Source organism: Pelmatolapia mariae, unplaced genomic scaffold (assembly GCF_036321145.2).
Source record: "Pelmatolapia mariae isolate MD_Pm_ZW unplaced genomic scaffold, Pm_UMD_F_2 NODE_ptg000861l+_length_24856_cov_1, whole genome shotgun sequence".
In the NCBI taxonomy this organism is placed as follows: domain Eukaryota; kingdom Metazoa; phylum Chordata; class Actinopteri; order Cichliformes; family Cichlidae; genus Pelmatolapia; species Pelmatolapia mariae.
This window is the reverse complement of record NW_027052536.1, coordinates 10,012-16,416: the sequence shown is the minus strand read 5'-3', so window position 1 is coordinate 16,416 and position 6,405 is coordinate 10,012. Positions and strand designations below refer to the sequence as shown.

At 39.8% G+C, this 6,405-nt stretch overlaps 1 long non-coding RNA gene across 1 annotated transcript; it reads left to right on the top strand.

The window, feature by feature from the left end:
- The first annotated feature begins 4,081 nt into the window (after positions 1-4,081).
- LOC134623727 (uncharacterized) lies at positions 4,082-5,380 on the top strand. Its single transcript, XR_010093444.1, has 3 exons — positions 4,082-4,124; positions 4,238-4,430; positions 5,350-5,380. It is a non-coding gene; the product is annotated as an uncharacterized LOC134623727 (long non-coding RNA).
- Positions 5,381-6,405: the final 1,025 nt, after the last annotated feature.

Here is a 6,405-nt window from a genome sequence, read left to right as displayed (position 1 = left end):
CAGCTGTAACGATCATTATAGAGCCCTATCCAAACCCACTCATTAATGTTTGGTGACATTGAAAGAAGCAGTTGGTTGAGGTTGCTGTTGTAGATGGTGACCAAGTCAGTGAAGTGTTCTCTGCAGTAACTCTGAGCTTCAGTCCAGGTCATTTTCTGGTTCACAAAGTGGTATTCTCGTGAGTGGGGAGGAAGAGTGGAAAGTCCTCCTGAGAAAAATAAAACACAGGTTTTTTATTGTGGAAACTGGGCTGTTAGACGAATCACTGAAAAAGGCAAATTCACAAAATAAAAATTGCAACCATCTAGCCAATGACTTTGTTTTTGTACAATTCTAAGGTATTTGTACTTTACTAAAGTTTTTTACTTTTATTCCCAATTTTTTTTTTACCAATATTTGTACTTTTTACTCCTTACATTTTCAAAAAAGGGCTCATTACTTTTGGTTTAATATGAAGGAAGTTTGTATTTTGCATCACTGTGAGCCTTAAAATCTCAAACTTACTATGGTGTATCCATCAGTGGGGCTTATCACATACAAAGACATAAAAGAGGCTAAAATTACTTTTTTAATTTCTTACTCTGAGTACATTTCAGATCCTGTACTTCACACTTTTCCATCAGTAAAGAAGGTGAATTAGTACTTTTACCAGATAACAAAAGTATGTGCTCTTTTACATAAGTCAGGAATGTCTGTGTTTTTGCTACCTCTGAGGTATGATTGTGATATTTTTCAAGGGCAATCGTGAAACTTCAATCGTGAAACTGATCAATGATCAGCTGATCGGCTTTTCTGTCGCGACTCCCGTCTCTCTTGTTTGTTTGTCGCCCACTTTTCGCCAGAGAGAGGAAACCAGCGGATAATTATAAGCAGCAGGTTTAAGCTTGATAAGCTGTTGTGAGAATTTATTGAATATTACTTTCTACACCAGAATCCTTTTTCGTGTCTGTAATTCATCGAAGAGGAGTAATAAGTTTAAAGATGACTGTGTTTGCAAGCCACGCAACGTTTCTAAGTTCACATCGGCACCCACTAAGCATGAGACTGAGTTCAATGTCCCCCTAGATACTGCTGTTCCAGCTGAATTAAACAAATCTGAAACTGTAAACTCTGTGTGCGTCATCCCAGAGACCGTTAACTCTGTGTCTGGCAATTCTGGGTCAGTTAATTCAGAGCCTGCATTACCTACCCTCATGCCCATGTTTGAGAATGACTGTTTTTCCTTTGCTCCTCCCAGGTCAGCAGTAATTACTACACAGTGTAGGAATGGTTTAGCTTATTTTAGAGTTTAGGAATGTGTTAAGATAGAAGGTAGGATTATTGTAGAGACACTGACACTGCCCTCAATGTAATAAAGGCTTGACTGTGCCTGAACTTAGGAGTAGATCTTAGGAGACCCTCCCCCAGTTTGAACTGTGAAACTAAGACAAAGAGGAGTTAATGCTGAGTGGAAATTCCCCAGAGGATACCTAGGTGGGGGTTTCAATATTTGTAACTTGATAACTGTGGTCTGGAACGGAGATGGGTTTTTATGACCTCTAGGGAGTTACTACATAGAGACACACACACTCACAGTGCTTCAATTGTTACGCACCCACACCCACATGCACACTCACTCATGTGCACACACATACACACAGGTATGCGCACATAGTCACTCATGAGCACTCACATAGACACGCGGGAACGCGCACATGTAGGTATTCACATGCTCGCACACACACAAACATGTAAACATAGTGCTTAGTTTTATGACACCTCGTAGAGGGTGTAGAAGGGGGGTCACTTATACAAAACTGCATGTAACGGACAAAGGAGTTGAGATCTGCAGAGAAAGTCCGGGGTTCTGTACATCTCCCTTCTAGAAGCTATAATCCAGGGGCGATTTTAGCCCATTTTTGGGGGTGCTTCAGCACCCCCAAAATGAATCAAAGCACCCCCAAAGATTTCTTACTTATTTTTGACAATATTTGCTGTTTGTGTGACACACTACTAAAAATATAAAAAGCATACAGTACTTGGTTGAGACGGAACATTTTAACAACAAAAGTATAGATAATCTCTCCCCCCTCCCAAAATGGTTTGCTCCAGCTCGCCCCCACTCTGGCTCTAGGGTCGTTGCTGCCAGAGCGATGGTAGCTGAGACGCAGCGGAGCGGAGGTGGAGTGCCTGGATTAAAACAGGACATATTAGCAGCATTTAACCTTCAGTTACTCTTTATGTAGTTAGATAGGAGTCATGTTTCTTTTTAGCTGAAAAGCCTTACACCCAGGTAACCTGCAGTGTTGAAAACCTGTTTTCCAATGATGTTTGCTACCCTACAATCCGTCCTACTCTGTAGTAAATTCAGCGACATTTGACCGTCCCGTTGCTCCATTGAAATGTATATCGCCTATTTAAAATCTAAAACTTAAAATTGTCCGTAGCCTGCTGTTGTTACCACTGTCCTGTTTGAAAAGGATACTAACTAACTGACTGGATGCCCATTAACCTTATAACTCCTGTTGTGTGTGTGTGTGTGTGTGTGTGTGTGTGTGTGTGTGTGTGTGTGTGTGTGCGTGCGTCTATGTGGTATGGATGGACAGTTGACCTGACACTGTACCTGGGCTACAGGGACATTTCGACTTTTTGCTGTGTATTCATGTGTCCCCCTAAAACATGAATTGTAAATGCATTTTTAAGTGTCTAAATAATAATTTTTTCTACTTCTTTTGAGGTCATTATTTATTCTTTTGACCTGTATTTGCTTAAACTGTAGTGTAAATTCATTTATTAAACTATAATTAAAAGATTTTCTGATTTTCTTAAAAGTCCACCTATACCACTCACCTGATTTTTGTGTATTCCAGTTTATTGCACAGCGACGTTTCGAGTTAGACTGGATGTGTGTAAGTACTACAATTTAATACACATTTTCAATACACACGGCCGGAAGTCATTGTGATTGGTAGGCTATATATATAGGCGGTACCTACCGGAAATGATTTCGCGCGCGTGCCCTTTAACAAGTACATGTCGACGGCAATACGAAGACTGATTAAAAGCACAAAGGTAAGCCTTTTTTAATGTAAAATGCACCATGACTTTAATACTATATGAAATTATAGGTGCACAGGCTTATATTAAACTGCTTTAATAAATGCTTTATGGACTGTTAGCTAGTTTTTGAAGAAGTAAAACTGCCTCAGCGTTTGTTATTGAGTAAATAAAATTAGGGCTGATGACTAACTGCGTCAACGCGATAAAGCGGGCTAACCCGTGTTAGGATTTACTCGATGTTAAAGCATTAATGTGGCTTAAACGTGTTAATGCCGACATCGCGACTAACGTGATTAACAATTAAACCAGCGCAGTCTGAGTCAAAATCCCTGATGTCGCTGGTCATCTAATTTCGGGCAGTTTGTCCAATGTCTGTCCATTCTGCTAACAGCCCTAAAATAAAAGCAAAGGGTATAAATGTATTTAATCGTGTATTTATTTATATGCCTGAAGAAAAAAACTTCTTACAGTTTTGATGCCTAAGCTTTCTCAGGTACTTGTATCACTCTCTGCAGTCGCCATTGCAGAAATGTCACATGTCGCCATTTTGAGAACTAGGCCTTTAACATTTTAAAAGAAGGCATAAATTAGGACTATGAATAAGTCAGCTGTGTTTATTGCTGTAAACTACACTACTGCTAGTTCTACTACTACTGATGATGATGACAATGATGACGATAATCGTAATACTTTATATGCTTTGGTAATACAGGCAATCAAAACGTACAAGAGAACATGCGAAGGAGACGCATTCCTCCACGGGAGGATGCAGTCTGTCATGTTTTCTGCTGGAAGGGACAAACTGGGACTTGATATCCACTACATAAATGCCTTCAAAGGTAAGTTGGTCTTTAGTTTGGATTAGATTTGGAGTTTGTCACTTTGTCTTTTGTCACTCACTTGGTATGCCTCTGCAATTCAGGTCGGGGCATTTTCACGACTGTTCCATTCCAAAAAGGAGACTTCCTTTTGGAATACAGAGGTAAACTCATAACAAAAGACGAATGTGAGCGGAGACACAGAGTTTATCATGACAGCCTGAAGTTGTTCATGTTTGAATTCAAGTTTGATGGAAAACTCTGGTGGTGCGTATTATATCAGTGTAGTTTGATTAAGATTAAATTACACTTTGCTTTTGATTTATGAAAAAAAAGCTTCCTAACTAGTTAAGCTAATACTTTTTTGCCTAACCCCACAGTGTGGATGCATCTCAAGAAGATGGGTCATTAGGCAGACTTGTCAACGACAACCACATCAGTCCAAGTGCTAAGATGAAAATATTAAATATCAATGGAAAGCCCCATCTATGCTTATTTGCAAGCAGAGACATAAGTCCAGGCGAAGAAATAGACTATAATTATGGTGACTCGGATTGGCCCTGGAGATGCAAGGTATTTCTACAATTGTACTTTTTGGAACTGATAAATTGCATACCGTAAGCCATTTTTACATTTGTACCTACTCAAATTGGCTTAACGTGACTTAGGGCATCTAGTTTTCCATTGAAATTGAGTATCACCTACTGTGCCTGGGGTCACTATAGCAATGCAGCCGAGCATCCAGTGATATAAATGCCACAGCAAGCATGGATGTCAAGGTGACACAATGCCTGCTGCTCAGTCTATACTTTAGTGTTCAATTCAGGGATCATGCTGTTAATTTTGGTAGCCATTTCAAACATTTCAGAGTTTCAAAAATGATGGCTTGGATTTTCATGAAGGAGGCGCACTCATAACTTATCGAGTGACACCATTGACCAGCCACCTGTTGGCATTCAGTCTGTCTATGTCAAATTTTCTGATCACTTTGGATCACTTGGAACCTTGGTGCAGTAGTTACTGAAAAACTACATGGTACTATAACCCACTGGAAAAACCGGGGTAGGTACTAATGGAAAACAGGCAATTGTGATTGCTGCCACATCAGAGCCCTCTAAAAGCACTAAAAAAATATCAGCAGGTATGCAGAAATAAAAAATGGCTTTCGGTTTCTAAACGTTAACAGTGATTGATGTTTAATGTGATTCTAACCTCTTTAGTTAGATTCAGTTTAAATTTTGTCCCTCGGGGATAAATGGGCCCTAGTGATAGTTCGTTGCTGCTACAGGTGATTGTTTTACTCCTTTAGCAATGGCTTAAAAAAGATTAAAGAAATCACACAGACTATTTTTCTCTATATTCTCTATACATGACAGTGAATATTTTAAAGACATTAGCTTGAAATTTATCATTCTCATAGAGTTTCTTTAATGTTTCAAAAACCTCTTCAAAAATGCACTGTATTTTCATTTTCTATCTGTTACACACGAAGACTGAGACCAGCCAGATTCAGAAGACTGTGAGCTGCCTAAAGCCACAACCAAACTGCATTCCAAACAATGACCTGGACCTGAAACATCCAGAGCCTGAAAGGGTAAATATAATCCAGTGTACCACTTAATGAACTAATAATTTAATCTATCATCATTCTTTATGGATGCTGTGTGTGTGTGTGTTTGGCAGTCACCTGGGTGTAATGTGATTTACATGGACCGTGGCTTGTAGGTCCTTTTCATTGTTTCAAAGTGCAAGTCTGGATAGCATCTGAGTGTGTGTGTGTGTTAACCACCCAAATGTGACTTAGGAGGACCACACTGTTATTGGGGGACTCCGTCAAAGTTTGCTTCATGGTGACATCACTCTAGTTTTAGGAGGAGTCTTCTCTTATTTTTTGACAGTTTCACCTACAGCATGCAGAACTGACTGCATGTGCTTTGTTTCTATGTTGAAATGGTTTGAAACTCAGGCTTGAACATTAAGATAGATAGTACTATACAACTTCTTAACTTGTTTTAGGCACTTTTTACTGCTGTAGTGCATGGGTTCTCTCTGGCTGTGTACTCTGGCTTCTTCCCACAGTCCAAAGATGTAGCTTATGGGGTTAGGTTAACTGGTGATTCAAAACTGCCCTTTGGTGTGAATGCAAATGCTTCTCCTTCCATGTTAAACTGGTGATCTGTCCAGGTTGTACTGCCCTATGGTAGCTGGTATAGGCCCCAAACCTGCTACCCCACAATCCTGATAAGGATAAGTGGAAGAGGATGGATGATTGCAAAGGAATCAGTTGTTAATTATTGTAGCCAGTATTTTTTCAGAAGAAAACACTTGAGTGGAAAGGTCCCCCCACACATGCAAATTAAAAACAGAAGCACAGGCCTGCCCAGTACTGTTGCAAGAAGAGCACTTGGCCTAATCTTTGTGCCATCTTTTCTTTGTTGCAGGATCTTGATGAAGAAATGCCTCAGCAAGGCTCAGAAGCCATGCATTCTTCTTCAGCGCAAGATTCTGAAGAGGTAACATTGACCTACGACAGATTTTAATGAATGTT